The sequence below is a fragment of the Pleurodeles waltl genome, chromosome 2_1 (assembly GCF_031143425.1).
Source record: "Pleurodeles waltl isolate 20211129_DDA chromosome 2_1, aPleWal1.hap1.20221129, whole genome shotgun sequence".
NCBI classification, from domain to species: Eukaryota; Metazoa; Chordata; class Amphibia; order Caudata; family Salamandridae; genus Pleurodeles; species Pleurodeles waltl.
Genome location: NC_090438.1, coordinates 102783488 through 102800721, shown reverse-complemented (window position 1 = coordinate 102800721; position 17234 = coordinate 102783488). Strand labels below are relative to the sequence as shown.

At 44.2% G+C, this 17234-nt stretch overlaps 1 protein-coding gene across 4 annotated transcripts in view; it reads left to right on the top strand.

The window, feature by feature from the left end:
• RLIM (ring finger protein, LIM domain interacting) overlaps positions 1–17234 on the top strand; it is a 98000-nt gene that overhangs the window by 5878 nt on the left and 74888 nt on the right. For 2 of the 4 annotated variants that reach the window (XM_069210913.1, XM_069210920.1), the window contains exon 2: positions 7500–7674. The exons of the other annotated variants lie outside the window; for them this stretch is intronic. The gene's annotated coding sequence lies outside the window, so the exon portion shown is untranslated. The remainder of the gene's footprint in view (positions 1–7499; positions 7675–17234) is intronic. 4 annotated transcript variants of the gene reach the window in all.

The window sequence follows — 17234 nt, the reverse complement described above, 5'->3', positions numbered from 1 at the left end:
TTAGCCTGTCATAAAGACACTGAAGTTCTTGAATTGCTTGTGCACATTCGTTTGTTTTTATAATGCTGTCGTAGCAATTTAATGGAGATAAATTATTTTTTCGTTGGAAGTGAAGAAAAAATGTTTTTTTTAAATGCAGTAAAATTCTGGCTTTGTTTGTATTCCACTGCTGTTGACACGTTGTTAAACAACCCAAACAGTTCTCTTGTTAAATACTGGAAAACACACATCACAAACAGCTTGGCACTGCCAAAACATGCACTTTCCATTAATACTAAATATTTTGTAGGTAGAGTCTGAGCCGCATGCATGCGCGCTCTCTCAACATGGTGTAATCTACTTCTGTGGGCTTTTGCCACTCCCATTACACCCCCGTCACTTTCATTCGTTCTTTGGCCTGCCTTTCAAAATTCCTTTGGTTTGTTAGGTAAATGCTGTTTTGTTGCCACCCTGGAGACTGACCCTGTTACATGGATTATTGCACGATCGGCCATATACCTTGGTGTCAGTGCACTGCTTTTTTCTTTTTGCCTCTCCGCTTTATGCTCATGGCTGTATGTTTGTTCCTCTGGCTATTTCTTTACAGTGTCTGCACCCGACAAAGGCTGCAAGCTTGATGGGATTCTTTTTTTAATTCTTTTATCTAGTTATATAGCACAAACTCGACTGGAATATTGGAGCGCTTTACATGAGCACCGGTTAAATTTGCAGCCCCATTCCTAAATTCTTTCCAAATTTAACAGTGGAAAACTATACAAACTGGGGCCTTTAAAACACTAAACACAAGGGAAACCCTCAAAGCGGCACTCCCAGGCACAATGAGAGAGCCAATACTACAATATTCACTGTCCTCTGGGATATCTGCCACATAATGCTTTGCGCAGCATTTCTTACAAAACATTTTGGCCCATAACTCAGCCTGTGGTGGTCCTAGAACAATGGGACCAAAAAGTTCACCACAACATGCTCTTTCCGTCCAGCTCATCTTCTGGATCCCCACACTAGGTGGGGCAGGGGAGGGTGGGGGGGGGGGGAGTCAAAATGACAACCTCTCCCGCCATTCAATGTCTTTTATGGCTGGAGCTCTTGCTTTACAGCTGGGAGTAGCTTGTATTCCAAGGGCCTTGTTTGTAATCATATTCCAACAGCCGTGCTAGGTCTGAAAATGTGTAAGGTACGGGGGTGTCATTATGATCCTGGCGGTCGGTGTTATAGTGGCGGTAGTACCGCCAACAGGCTGGCGGTACATACCTCCAATTTACCGCACTGACTGCCACTGTGGTAACAACCACCGGGCTGAAGACTAGTCTCCAGCCTGGTGGCCATCACTAGGCCACTCATGGGAATATGACCTAGCCCACCGCCATATTTTCTGTGGCTTTCTTACCACCACGAAAACCGTGGCGGTAGGCACTATCAGTGCCAGGGAATGGTGTGGTGGTCGGCTGGTAGCCATCGCAACACTCTTTTGGTGGCGGTAAGCGGCATTTGCCATGCTTCTTCCAAATGCTGTTTTTATTGTGATGTCCTATAGGGAACGTTCTGACCATTACAGTCTAATGCCAAGTGTATGAAGCAATGCACACACATAGTTTATTTCTGATAAAGGTTGAATGTGTTGCACGGCTATATACTTATTAAGTCCAAAAAATGACTCATTGCTATGCCAGTGCTTGTTCAAATGTGCAATGCAACCATTCTTCACCTTGATTCTTTTGCACAAACACCATTATAGCAAAGTATTATACTATTAAACACACCTGCATTACTACCTCGCCCAGACTCAAAATGCACCACTGCAGTTAGTAACAAAAGCAACTTCTTCTACAATAAGAATACATATCTGCTTTGTGTAATACTGCTGCATCTCCCCACTTTCATTAGTGTTCCAGTACCTCTCCGAATCTGTGCCTTTTCTTTTAAAAAAATTCTCCTGTTCGTGAAGCGGTGCACACCACTTTAGATATAAAATAACAGTGTAAAAATACCACAACTTCACTTATAGCAAATCAAGAATAAAAAAAAAAAATACTGATCAAATCTATTGGCGCTTTCATGTTCATTCAGTTTCTTAATTTGTGACACATCAGCTTCTGCCTTGCTGCCTGTTCCAGTGGAGCTGTTGCCTACAAATAAAAGGCATCTGTCCATTCACCTGTGCTTCACTCCATTACTTAACACAAATGTTATATTAAGTTTTCCGTACCACTTCCTACCTGTAAACAGCACATACATTGTCCTTTGAGTTCACTTGCTATTCATACTTCCTGAAATGTAAAAAAAAAAAAAAACTGCACTTGGGATACTTAGCCTTGCAATTAGTCAACTTTGCCTGCACAAGCATTATTACCAGATGCAAAGACAGTGGGGACACAGAACTGCTCCAGTCTTTGTCACCGTGTTTTGAGTACTAGATGTTTTTTCATAGTGTTCCGTCAACAATAACATTTTCTTTCATTGGTGGTACATATTCTCATGTTGTGGTGGGCGGTCACATTAGATAGCATTTCTATTATTATTTCTTTTGCTGTGTTTTGCTGTCTATCAATTTTTACATTTCCCCACTTAAAACACAAACTACATCTTATGATTCATATGTATAACATTCTTCTGTGTGGGTATTGCTTGCCCCTGCTGTGGCTCAACTGACCATGCTTGTATATTATGGTAGCTCACTGTGTGGCTTCATTATGCAATTTTCTTTCTAGGCAAATGGGGTCAATTAACACCCTGTCGTCCAACTACTTATCCTGACAAAAAGCCATACCCATTGTTTTTGGCAGTGCATCAATACTTTTGTTTTCTTTCACTAACAAAAAGCTGGGCCTATTGGCTTTGATGGTGCTTGGTATACTTGTAGTGCTCCAGAACACTGGTAAGTAGATGCCAATCAAAGATCCAAGGACACACTGATCCACTTGTTTTACAAGGTTTAGGTAATAGATCATACATCAGCACTAGTGTGGTACGTTCAACAGTAGTATTTTTGTTTGTTTGTTTTGGAATTGCCCTAATTTCTACCACTTTTAGGTTAAGCGTACCACCTCTTTTATACGTCTTCTGTGGGCTTCCAGATATTTCATTTGTTAGTGTCATTTAAAAATCCTTGCTTGTTAGTGGTCAGTCATGCCTATTTGTCCCTCCCTCTTCTGTGTGGGAGCAGGGCCGAACTACTGCATGATTATGCTTTGTCCTGTTTATCTGGTCTGTAGGGAACTTTTTTTGTTTGTTTGTTTGTTTGTTTGTTTGTTTGTTTGTTTGTTTGTCTGTTTTCTGTTTCTGTCCAGAGAAGCTTCCCTTGGCTTGGATTTTCCTTACCAAGTGTGCCTGCCTGTGTGCTGAGAGCAAAGGCGGAGGATTGCTTGTAATTGCTTATAGCCTAGCCATCCAGCTGTACCAGGGCTCTGCAATCCCTGGAGACAGTGCCCACTTCTGCTCCATACTGGGATCCCGCTCGCAGCTCCATTTGTGCCTCTCAGTTCACACACTTCAATCCCTCAGCTGTGCCAGGAACCCCACACGCTGTGTGCCAGAGCACGTCAGTTCTTGCATTCAATACTCACTGCTGCTTCAATACTGGGACCTCGGACGCAGCTCCATCAGTGGACCTCAGTTCACACAGTCCCAGCCCCTCCGCTGTGCCTGAAAACCACACACTTGTCTGCCAGAGCACGTCCGTTCTTACTCTAGTCTATCATGAAATGCCACTGTTGGTGGGAACCACCATAGCTCTGCCAGAATTCATAAATTTTAACATTCAGTGCACATTACTTCTCAGTACTAAGGCTCCCACACCCACCCTTCTGGACGCCTTGCTTCGTTGATTCAGAGACAATGCCACTCCCATACTGGGCCCCACTTGCAGTCTCACCAGTGCACCTCCAGGCTACCACTCTGCAACACTGGCACACCAGTAGTAGTTTCCACATATAGCTCAATTAGCATACCTCAATTCTCACCTTGCATGCCCATTACTATTCCTGTATTGCAGCCCTCATACAACTGTCAGTGCACCTCAACCCTAACCTGCAGCGCCCTGTTATTCCAATACCAGGAATTACACTGTGCTCTTTCTCACTCCTCACCCGCTGCCTTTTTGTTAATCCAGCACTAGGCTGGGGCACATCTGTCCATTCCCCGGTCCTTATCTGAAGCGCCCCAGTATTGCTGTATTGGGGTTCACAGTTATGTGGCAAGAAAATTTAAGTTATGAATTTACAATGCCAGTAGCTCTAACTCAAGAAAATGCAAGACCTAGTGCATTGCAAATGCTTGTTCATATTTGTTGTTGCACTTATATTGTTTGTGTCCTGTTGTTGCTGATCTCCTTGCTTCCTTCCTCCTGCTCAACAGGGCTCCTGATTTTTGAATGCTAATTCCCACATTGTCACAAACCCTCCTGTGTGTGAATAACAGATGTATTTTAGTACTGTTGCTTTATATGGTTTCCACTTTGCCCTTCCAGTTCTTTCCATCTTGTTTGGGATCTGGAAGGTGATTAGTTAAAAAAAATATTTTTCTCAGTCTATTTGTATAAGTTAGTGTTGTCTTAATTTTCCTGTTTCACCTCCTAAAGTGCCTGTTGCATTTTTCAACATGGCCACTTTTAACTACTAACACTTTAGTGTACTGTCATTTAGTTCTTGATATTTTATAAGATTTCCATCCATCAAGTGGATCTTATATATTTTCTCCTTCAAAACTCTCCTAGAAAACAATGCTCACGACTGCAAAGACATTTTTGACATCGTAAAGGAGCTCTTCAGCCCAAGCGCCACCGTTAACATCACCCCCTCCCAAGAACTATGCGATGCCCTAGCCACCGCCTTCCACTGAAAAATCAGACCCCCACGACGGCTTCAACACCCCTCACACCTACACCGCCCTCCAGCCGCCTGACCTCCTGGACAAGCATCAAGGACGACGAAATTCGCAAGACCATGAATTCCATCCACTCCGGATCACCATCAGACCCCTGCCCACACCACACATTCAACAATGCAGATGCAACCATCGCACCACACCTACAGAAGGTCATCAACATCTACTTCGAAACAGCAAGATTCCTGGAAAGTTGGAAACACGCCGAAATCCACGCTCTACTCAAAAAACCTAAGGCGGACCCCAAAGACCTGAAGAACTTCCGGCCCATCTCCCTGCTCCCATTCCCGGTGAAGGTCATTGAGAAAATCGTCAACGCACAGCTCACCCGGTACCTCGAAGACAACAACATCCTCCACCCCTCCCAGTCCGGCTTCAGACGAAACCACAGCACCCAGACCGCCCTCCTCGCCGCCACAGACTACATCAGAAGCCATCTCGACAATGGAGATACATCAGCCCTCATCCTCCTAGACCTGTCTGCCTCCTTCGACACTGTCTGCCACCACACTCTGAAAATCCGCCTCCACGAAGCATGGATCCAAGACCAGAGGACCACATCCTTCCTCTCCGACAGAACCCAGAGAGTCCACCTTCCCCCTTTCATATCCAAAGCCACCAACATCATCTGCGGCGTACCCCAGGTCTCATCCCGACGCTGTTCAACATCAACATCTACATGGCCCCCCTCGCACAAGTGGCCTGTCAACACAACCTCAACATCATCTCCTACGCCGACGACACCCAACTCATCCTCTCCCTCACCAAAGACCCACACACCGCCAACTCCGCTCCTCGTCCTCTCCTCCATTCCCCCGTATCCGGCGCAGATCCTCCGTAAGATCTTTCTCTTACCTCGCCGCCAAGACCTGGAACACCCTCGAGTCTGACCTAAGACAGATCCAGGACCTGGTCACCTTCAGAAGACCCCTCAAGACCTGGCTCTTCGAGCAGTAGCAGCACCATCCACCACCCACCTCCCCCAATGCGCCTTGAAACCCTCACGGGTAAGTAGTGCGCTTTAGAAATAGACTGATTGATTGATTCCCCCTCCCACCGGAGTCATGCCTTTATATGTACTGTAGAATGTCTGATCCCATTAGTTAGGTCACTCAACAATAGAATGTTAAAGCTCTTCGACTAATTCTTAACCACTTCGCTTGACAGCTGTAAATCAAACCAATCCCAAATAACATTATCTACACTACAGTCCCTGCTTACAAGCATCAGTTGCTGCCCTCACTTTCTTCCTGATATCAGTGGCGGCGTGGCACTCTGCTTCCTTATGTTTTAGCATCCAATGTGATTTATAACTCCAGCTTGTTTCACGTGGTTGTTTTTGTTAAGTTTTTGGAATTTATTATTGTCTGTTACTATTTCTAACGAGGTGAAACATAAGCAGTTTTGTGAGTATTACTGTTAGCATTTAATTTTGCTTCCCTGACAAATGAGTGAATTACTCCAAGCTCCTGTTCAAGTTGACATCCCACCTGTGTTGTGTGTGTGTGTCTTTTTTTTTTTTTTTGTGTAACTTCCTTCTGTTGTTCACTCTTCTGTACAGACAACAAAGGTTATTTAATAATATACAAGATGCACTTCACTGCATAGTCTTCTTGGGCCAGATGTACAAACCATTTTAGAGGTCGCAAACAGTCAGATTCTTAGAGTTGAGCTGTTTGAGATCCCTAAAAAGCACTTTTGTATGTATTAAGGCCATATTGTGATTTGGAAAAGTGTTGGTGAGTCACTTTTTAGTTATGTAGTTTGACATTAGGAAGGGGCGTATTTAGAGCGTCTCTTCCTACTACTGAATCACAGTGGTATTTATAAATGATTTGCGACCAAAAAGTGGTTGCAAAGCATTTACTGTTTACCAACAATTTGAAATTGGTGGTAACCCATTCACCTTTGCGAAAGTTGGTAAAAGCATTTTTATAAGAGCATGCACTGGTCCCACAGACCACTCCCTACTCATTAAAAAAAGAAAATGAAAAGTTTTATTCTTTTTTTAAATTTTTTTTATTGCATCCCATTTTCCACGAAGGAAAATGGTCTGTCTTTAGTTTAAAAATTTTTTTTTTTTAAAAAGCAGTCAGACGTGGTTTCCTGACCCCAACGGGCCACTGAACCTTGATTTCTGCGACTCCCAATGGGTCGCAAAGCAAGTCTTACCTCCTTAACCCCTTCGCTGCCAGGCCTTTCCCCCCTCCTGTGCCAGGCCTTTTTTTGCCTATTTTGAATAGTTCTCGCTTAGGCCCTCATAACTTTTTGTCCACATAAGCTACCCACGCCAAATTTGAGTCCTTTTTTTTTCCCCCACATCCTAGGGATTCTAGAGGTACGCAGGCTTTGTGGGTTCCCCTGAAGGAGGCCAAGAAATTAACCAAAATACAGTGACATTTTTGTTGTTTTTTTTTAATAAAGAAAATGGGGGAAAAAGGGGCTGCAGAAGAAGTCTTGTGGTTTTTCCCCTGAAAATGGCATCAACAAAGGGTTTGCAATGCTAAAATCACCAGCTTTCAGGAACAGGCAGACTTGAATCAGAAAACACAATTTTGTCATTTTCCTGGGACATACCCCATTTTTACGATTTTTTTTTTTTTTTTTTGTGCTTTCAGCCTCCTTCCAGTCAGTGACAGAAATGGGCGTGAAACCAATGCTGGATCCCAGAAACCGAAACATTTCTGAAAAGTAGACACAATTCTGAATTCAGCAAGGGGTAATTTGTGTAGATCCTACAAGGGTTTCCTACAGAAAACAACTGGAAGAAAGAAAAAAAAAATTGAAATTGAGGTGAAAAAAAACAGCAATTTTTCTCTACGTTTTACTCTGTAACGTTTTCCTGCAATGTCAGATTTTTTTTAAAGCAATATACTGTTGGGTCTGCTGGACTCTTCTGGTTGCGGGATATATAGGGCTTGTAGGTTCATTAAGAACCGTAGGTACCCAGAGCCAATAAATGAGCTGTACCCTGCAGTGGGTTTTCATTCTAAACCGGGTATACAGCAATTCATTTGCTGAAATATAAAGAGTGAAAAATAGCTATCAAGAAAACCTTTGTATTTTCAAAATGGGCACAAGATAAGGTGTTGAGGAGCAGTGGTTATTTGCACATCTCTGAATTCCGGGGAGCCCATACTAGCATGTGAATTACAGGGCATTTCTCAAATAGACGTCTTTTTTTTTTTTTACACAGTCTCTTATATTTGGAAGGAAATAATGTAGAGAAAGACATGGGGCAATAACACTTGTTTTGCTGTTCTATGTTCCCCCAAGTCTCCCGATAAAAATGATACCTCACTTGTGTTGTGTGGGTAGGCCTAGCGCCCGCGACAGGAAATGCCCCAAAACACAACGTGGACACATCCCATTTTTTGACAGAAAACAGAGGTGTTTTTTGCAAAGTGCCTACCTGTAGATTTTGGCCTCTAGCTCAGCCGGCACCTAGGGAAACCTACCAAACCTGTGCATTTTTGAAAACTAGAGACCTAGGGGAATCCAAGATGGGGTGACTTGTGGGGCTCTCACCAGGTTCTGTTACCCAGAATCGTTTGCAAACCTCAATTTGGCTAAAGAAACAAATTTTCCTCACATTTCGGTGACAGAAAGTTCTGGAATCTGAGAGGAGCCACAAATTTCCTTCCACCCACCGTTCCCCCAAGTCTCCCGATAAAAATGATACCTCACTTGTGTGGGTAGGCCTAGCGCCCATGAAAGGAAATGGCCCAAAACACAACGTGGACACATCACATTTTTTCACAGAAAACAGATGTGTTTTTTTTACAAAGTGCCTACCTGTGGATTTTGGCCTCTAGCTCAGCCGGCCCCAGGAGGGGCAGAAATGGCCTAAAATAAATACGACCATGGAGATAGTTGGATGGGCAAGAGGTTAGTAGGAAGAAAAACAGAAAATATTTTATGATTGTGAGTCGCTTGTATGTTAATCGAAAAGGTTTTGGGCCCTCAATCTGGGACAGGAAGTTACTTTGTTTCCAGTCCTGTCATGCAAAACAGGTAACCACACTGCCAAAATGTTATGATTGTCCTTCGCCACATATATGAACAAACATTTCCTCCAAGTGCTCTAAACACTGCTGCACCCTATGTTGAGGGTGTGAGTGGGTATCTTATAATTTCTAGCAATAAAAATCTTGCGAGGAACAAGCTGTTGCAATATGTCCCCCACTCTAGCTTGTGGAGTTGGTCCCATACATTTGATTTGATGCCCAAGATCACTATTCCTGGATCTGAAGGAATGGGTATACCTATTAGTTTCCTTATAACATCGAACATTTCTAACAAGTCTGTCTTTAATTCGGGACATTCTCACCAAATGAATCTCCCTCTTTAGCAAAGCATTTAATTTCTTGGTATAGTCTGTTGGTTAAATTGTTTTACATTGGGTCCTAGCTGGTTAGAGATTAGTACCTTTTTGTGTCTTCTATTTTGTAATTTTTTTTTTATTTTACAAATAGTGTTGTGTTGCAGGCTGAGGCCTGTTTAGTGATTGGATGTAAGGCTCAGTGCCAGAGTTGCCGAAACCTGAATGTTTCAGATTCTCGCTCCTCTTTTTCTTACAGTCCTCAAAGGTATGAAATTGTCGTTTTTTTTTTTTTTCTCTCTCCATAAGTCTCAAGAGTCCTATAATCCCCCTCTTTTCACTTCTCAATTACACAGGTGTAGATTTTACTTTGGGGTGGATAGGAATCGAGGAAGAGGAAAATATAGTCAGTGGCTGACTTTACATGCTTTACGACTATCCTAAAAGTGCTCCAGTGTTAATACTGTAATCCAGATTTAGCAGCCTCACCATTTTCAGGGAATCTCAGTGTCTCAGAAAGCTTTCCTGATTGCTGGTTTGGAGGCCGCCTACTGCTTGGCATTTGTTGGCTTTATTCTCGCTCTCATTCGTCTTTTATTCATCAGCTTATGTGGGCATTACTTCCTTTTTTTGTTTGTTTGTCTCTCCCCTGAAGCGGGAGCGCATTACTTGTGTCCTTGCATTGCTTGCTTTTGAATCTCAATTTTTTTAGGTCCCGCCTAGGCAGCCACTGCGCTATCTATCCAAGACATGCTGTATCTTATCTATGGGCTGACATCCCACCCATTGCTTTCTATTCTTTAAATTGAATGCCTTTCTAAAAGGTTTACTTCCATGCGTTAAAATGCGCCCTCCCACGGAGCATGACCCTTTTACTAGGAGACTTTCACTTTCGGGCATTTGTTTCGGTGCACTTTTTCCTGTTGTTGTCTGCCCTAACACAAGCATGTATATTTTCTTCCGTTCCTGTTTATCGTTACATGCGCTGTGACAGATGTCGTCCCTAACTCGGTTTCAGTTTATCGTCACTCTTGCCAAAAATGTTTACATTGTTGTAATTTTTTACTTTTAAGCATTGTTTTATTTTTAAAATCCTTTGCATGTGATGTAAGAAGCTCCTTCATTTATATTGATCCCCCATAACTCTTGCTCCACTAGCAGAACCCGGGTACCTGAGATGATCGTCCCCACAGTGGTGGGGCTGAGACCTGGCCCACTGAACACTCTCTGTGCTTGGCTTTACGCTTTTTCCTTAATGGACAGTGGGACATTTGACACTTTGAGGATGCCTCAGTCACCAGTACTTCTAAAGCAAAGGGGCTGCACAGGAGTCCGTCTATTCTGCTTAGAAACGCAGCAACGAGGTATCATAAATGCGGTGCTTTACTTATTCCCATATGCACCCTGTTTTTTTCCAACCCTATAGGTGGACATAATTATATATTCTGAAATACTTAAACAGTTAATTTAAATTTTGTGCGCTAGAAATAACCTTTCCTACTCTCAGTATCCATCATGAAATTCTCTCACTTTGAAGTAAGAGAAAGAAAAGTAAACAAGTGCCATCGGATGACAGCACCTGACATTGTGCTTTGGTTTGAATGCACAGCAAACGTGACAAGATAAGAACAAGCTCTGAAGGCCTGCCTTTACAGAAAGGGATATTGTGGAGAAATACAGCAAACACAGTTTAAACAACAGGAGGGACGAACTGAACTTGCAGAGCCTAAAGCAAATAAAGGCAACAAATAAAGCTAGAAAATGTGAGTTACAAACCCAGTGGTAATCAATGGGCGGAATGTATTGCTAGGTTAACTTTCTGAAAGTCCCCAGGATGTCTTTAGCAAACCACACAGCTTGCTGTCTGGTAGGCTGCTACCTAATGATATGTCCACCACATTATAGCCCATTTTTGTTTACTTTGTTTTGGTAGCTGTGATCCACAATGTCTGATGATTGCATCAAGGCTAAAACCTATTAACTTTACCAATGCTTGTTTCCTAATGTTTTTGCTAGTGTTCGATAGCCTTGGTAAATAAGACACAACAGAAGACACCACTGTACTGTCCCTCTCAGGATGTTAGTTGTGGAAAAAATGTTGGTTACCGTTCTCACCAGAGGTTGTGCAATATGCCATCATTATTTGGGTCCAATTCTCTCTCAATCCGAATTTCAACATAACTTTTTGGTAGGAAGTCTTTCTCTGTCGGGTGTGTTTTCAACAAAATGAGTTGTTACGTTGAATATTTTGTACTTCAGGGTTAGTCTTAGTGTATGATCTCTGTAAGTATATGGGCTGGCCTGAATTCCAGCTATTCATGTGTTGTTTTTTTTTTTTTTTTCTTTCTTTTTTTTTTTTTCTTTTTTTTTGCCTGCTTTGAGAAGATGATCTAATAAGATTTGCATTGTTTGCTGTCCTTTCCAAGTTTCAACAATATTGCAAAGATAGCATCTGACATAGACCCGTGAGCTATCCTAGATAGTGCTATGTTTCCCTTCCTGTGAGTTGGTTGATTGCTCCATTGGTTTCTCACTCCCAGAATTCTTTGTTTCAAGGCTTTGAGTTTTTTAATTTTTTTTTTTTACTTTGTTTATTGGTTTTTCTGCATCTGTTAGTGATCATTGGTACGTAAGCATACCCTTCTAAACAGGCCATAGTTATGGATTCATGTTATACATTGCGATCGCACACTATGACAATATTAGTACCATAACTGGATAGTCGGTGTGTCGCCTGCCATGTACACTTTGTATCTGTTATCACATTTTGTTCAGGCTCATGTATTCATCATCCCCCTCTGCACTGTGACCACCTAATCGTTCGAATATCTGAACTTTACTATAAAAAAACAAAAACTAAAGAAATAAAACAGAACAAAACCATGCGCAGGTGGGATAAATTACGGCATTTGAGACCCTATCTCTCCAGTGCATTTAGACCGCTCTACCATTTGGGTCCTCTGGGACGCACTCCTGTCTTTCCCATCAAGTATAGTTTCCTCACATTCTAGTAGGAGCCCTTCTCGTGTAGGGTAATGGGGCTCTGTCTATCCGGAGGGGTTTACGGTGTCGTTCTACCCTCATCCAAATCTGTCCTACCTGAAAACTTAGTGCCCCATCGCTCCCCCCCAGTGTCTGGCCCCCTGCAGCCTCCTCTCTCCCTTCACCTCTCAACCCGGCTTCGTCCCTTGGCATGCTGTCGTGTCCATCCTCCCGGGATCGTCCACACCCTCGGTCCTCCCAGGCCTCCATTATCTCCTTCTATAACAGGGCTATATGCTTAGTCCTAATCCTCCGTGCCTCCTCTCTCTGAAGCGCCCTTGTGCCCATAACGAGACATCTGCTGTCCAGTCCTCAATTTTCGGCCCCATCAGGGATTTCCAGGTCAAAGCTATCTGGCGCCTGTACAGGACCATTTCCAGATCTATAAACCTGCTACCTACTCTCTTGGATGCTGACCTTCCGTGTAATCCCAGCAGGCACAAGTGGGGGCTCGTGTAGTCTGGTGCCGAGGGTCTCCCCCAGGTCCTCCAATACTTTTGTCCATCCCCCCTGAATGCTGGTGCAGCCCCAGACCATCTGGTAAAAGTCTGGGTCCGTCGCCTGACATCTGGGGCAGTCCCTGGGCTCTCCCCCATATATCACTCTGAGCCTATGTGGGGTAAGGTATGTTCTGTGGATGTAATTGGATGTATTGAAACCGTGTGTTTCTAGATACTTTCCGAGGGTACGCTAACACCCTCTGCCACTCCGTATTTATTAGTTCCCTACCCCCTATATCCTCCCATTTCACCCGCAGGGTCTGTAAGGGTTTTAGAGTAGAATCAATAGAAGCCTTGTAGAGTTTGGTGACCAGATGCTGTCCTCTCCCTCCATCAGTAGCAAGTGTAATATGGCATGGGTCTCCGGTTAAGTGTTCACTGTTGGCCATAATCATCGCACCGCTAGAATCCGCATTTGGTATGTCAAGAATTGGCCCGCTGGGATCCCCTCCTCTTCCACTAGTCTATCAAAGGGTCTCTGCACCCCATCCTTAAAGAGATCTCCTATCGTCCGCACCCCCGCCCGGGTCCACGCCCTTACCTGGCCCCCGCTTGAGGTGTCGCCCGATGTATTTAATGGTATCCCAGTCAGTGGTAGCCCAGGGGAATAGGCCATCCTCGCCCCCGTCTGCCTCAGGCATCTCTTCCAGCAGGAAAGTGCTGCTGTCGGCAGGACTGACCTCCAGGACCTAAAGTTTCTCGCGCCTAGCAAGTACGCCACCAGAGCCTCCGCCGCTATCTCACCACTGGCCACTCTGTCACGCCGATGTCCCCCCGAGACCCACCTAGCCACCCACTGTAGCTGGCATGCCTGGTAGTACAGCTCAAAATCCGGGACAGCCAGTCCCCCCCTCTAGTGCAGGCCTGCGAAGAATAGAAAGTGATGTCCGTTGGTGTCCCCCGTCCCATACAAGTCCCCTAAGGAGCACATCCAGTCCCCTGAACTAGCTCCTGGGAACAGTCACCGGCAAGTTCATGAAATAATACAGGAGATGTGGTACCATTATCATTTTGGTCAGGGCCACCTGGGCCATCATTGGGAGTCTAAGAGAGTGCCAGAGCTGCACAGCCGATCGTAAAGAGCGGAGGGCTGCCCCCAGATTCCCAGACAGCTCAAATCGTGGTAAATCTGGATCCCCAAATACTTAAAAGAGCGTGGTGACCAGGGGAGATCGGCAGGGCACGCAGACTGGCGTCCAGCACCCTCAGACAGTGGGAAAACGTGCGTTGTCTTCCTGTTGGCCATGAGGCCTGAGTTCACACCGAATCCCTCCAACTGTCAGTGCCCATGGGATCCGGACTGGCCGTCTCAGATATATCAACAGGTCGTCACCCCTCTTCCCCGTCCCTCCGTACGAAACTGTGCCGCTAGTGGCTCATTGGCGATCGCAAACAGCAGGGGTGAAAGGGGACAGCCCTGTCTCGTGCCGTGGCCTATAGGGTAAGACTCGGACACTACTTCCCTGACTCTCACCCTGGCCACTGGTCGGTGGTACAGTAACTCTAGCCAACGTATCCAGTTCTCCCCCCCCCCATTTTCATTCTTTTCATCACTGCTCTGAGATAGAAAAAGCATTCGACTCGGTGAGGTGGGACTAAGTCTGACAGGAGCATGGCCTTGGCTCGTTGCTTCGCTAGGGGCCGGTGCAGGATCGTAAACAGCCGCCTAACCGCCCTCGTTCTGCCCCATGGAGCGCTGGGCAGCCGCACCCGCACTCACGGACGTCTCCGGCGTACCCCACGACCTCTCTACTGTCACAGGTTCCCTCCGGGGCACTGTTCAGAGCGGAGAAATAGAAAGCCTCAGCGGAGCGGCGCATCTACACGTCCGCCATAGCTGCCGGCCAAGCCACGCCCCCTCAATGCTTTGAGTTAATAGTATTTGTGCCTTGTTGGTATATGCCCAGCAGTTTTGGTCTAGAGATGTCCTTTTCAGAATTATTCACTAGCAACATGGTTAATTTGCCCTTTATTGATATTACTCATCCTCCGTGAGACTGCGTGGCTTTTTCTTTATGGCATATCTAGGCTTCTCTTAGTTCTGCCTCTGTTTTAAGCTGACCCTGTAACTTTTTATCTGCATCGTAAAGGGCATGAACAATGCTGGGCTAGACAGACGTTCTTACAATCCACTTCAGTATTTGTTTTTTTTTTTTGTCTGTTCTTAAATCCACTTTAACAGATTTTCAGTTTGTCTTCATTCAACAGTCTTAGGGCCTGATTGAGCCTAGCGGTCTCAAGACCGCCAGACTCGCGGTGATGGTCGGATCGCCACATTATGAGTGGCGGTTGGACCCGCCAACAGACTGCTGTCTCCACCAGAATCCAAGATCCCGATAGGCTGACGGCGGTCCTGGTTGTAATTGGCCAGGGCGGTGCTGAGTTCTGCGCTGCCCTGCTAATTGCACCTTTGTTCGCCTCCAGCCCTTTCGTGGCTGGTTTCCCACCATGAAAATGCTGGTGGAAAACAAGTACTGGGGGCCACAGGAGGGGCCCTGCACTACACATAGAATGGGCACTGTTTGCAGGGCGGAGGGGGCGGTTCTAACATTACTTTATTATTTTTTTTGCATGATATGGATGCCTAGAGATGGAACATATGTGATAACAAGTATCAATCTTTTGTGTGATATTATTGGATTAGCAACCATAGCTGAAAAAAAAAGTTTTCATATTTTTGATAGCATACATATTGATAGTCCCTCACATATTGATAGTCCCTCACATATTGATAGTCCCTCACATATTGATAGTCCCTCACATATTGATAGTCCCTCACATATTGATAGTCCCTCACATATTGATAGTCCCTCATACATTGATAGTCCCTCATACATTGATAGTCCCTCATACATTGATAGTCCCTCATACATTGATAGTCCCTCATATTGATATAGATTACATGCTTAATTTTCACTTAAAATTTCAAATAACAGTTGTCACATCTTATGTAGGCCATGTATTTCGTGAGTGAACAGTATAATTCACATGATGATGACAAATCTTCTGAATAGGTGTCGTCATTATCTGCATCAGATTGATTTTCACAGGTGGTAAGTCTGCACATGTCAGAGTACTTGAGGCCATTTAGACAGCAGACACATGTTGGGAGTTTGCAGTTCCTAATATAGTTGCAAGCTTGTAGATCTAACACAGCCTGAGGTGCCGGCTGTCCCTCCATCCAGTCCACTACCAGTTGCTCTCCTCTCTTGTGTTTTTCCAACTTCCACCCTCTCCCAATTGGACTAGGTTTGTGTGGATCATTCAGAAGTCATCTTTTTGCTTATAGCAGCTTGATAATTTGCACGTCTGGCTTGTTTTTTTCAGACCGTCCCTGCAAGGTAAGGTGGAAGTTGATGACTCTGTCAGCCTTCTTTGAGCTGATTAGGTGATATCTCAAGTCATTCACGTGATGAACCAAAGATTTTAGCGCATATAGCAAGCACGGTAATGGCACCAATTTGTCCATTAGTTCATCAGAGAGATCGCATTCGTCCCTGAGCTGTGAAAATGTTACATGTGTATGTCTATTGGCAGACAGGATTTTTAATGCACTTTTCGTTTTTCTGCAAATGTGCTTACTGTGTCACATTTGGCAAACGTATGAGGACCTATCATAGCTCGACCAACATTTTCACCTAGTCGAAGCTATTTTCTCAATGTCAAAGACTCTCGTGTATTTTAGTACTACATCTCGGAAACAATTTAGCCATGATTCTTTTGTGGAATCCCTAACACATAATGAACTCATCAGTGTCATCTGAGCTTATTATTTTTGCCTCATAACTCCCTGATAAGCACCAAATGCAGCAACAAACTATCATCTGCTTCTTTGTGTGTACTTTTGAGATCAGGCACTTCGTGGCTCCCTTCAGGTGCGATTTTTGTAGCATTTATCTTCAAAGTTCGTGAACAGGGTTTTATTCTCAAGTTCTAAAAAAATACTCGTTAACAAGAAATACGATGATTTGTTTTGTTCTTATGTGGCTTAGGATTTTTCTCCACTGTATTACTGTCTGGGAAGGTGAGATGCTCTGTAACTTGTGTCTCAGTTCTTCCCTTCTGATCGTCCTTTGGTTATTCTTAATAGATGTCTCATTGTACATATTAAACACAACATCAGCTCTTTGATTCCTGTTTCCTTCCCGCAAAGCCATGGTTAAGACGGACATAGCGATCTAACCCGGGTTTGATTCCTCTTCTTCTACCCTTTCAACAAGAAACATATTGTCAATCAGGGTGGCTGAATTTCCATGGATTTCCTCAGCAAGGGGGACATTTTTCTGCAACTATGTTGCTAAAACAGCTTTGTTTTGTCTTTCACTACAGACCTTCTGCAGTTGTTAAAGCTCATGGTAAAAGTCCTAAGGGATGAGAGAAAACATCTGCCATTTGAAGGTTCAGATTCTGTGCTGTCACAAGGATTCAACCAAATAGTGGTTTGTGTGCTTTCATGATGATTGTCCTGCCATTGCTGCTCACTGCCTTCT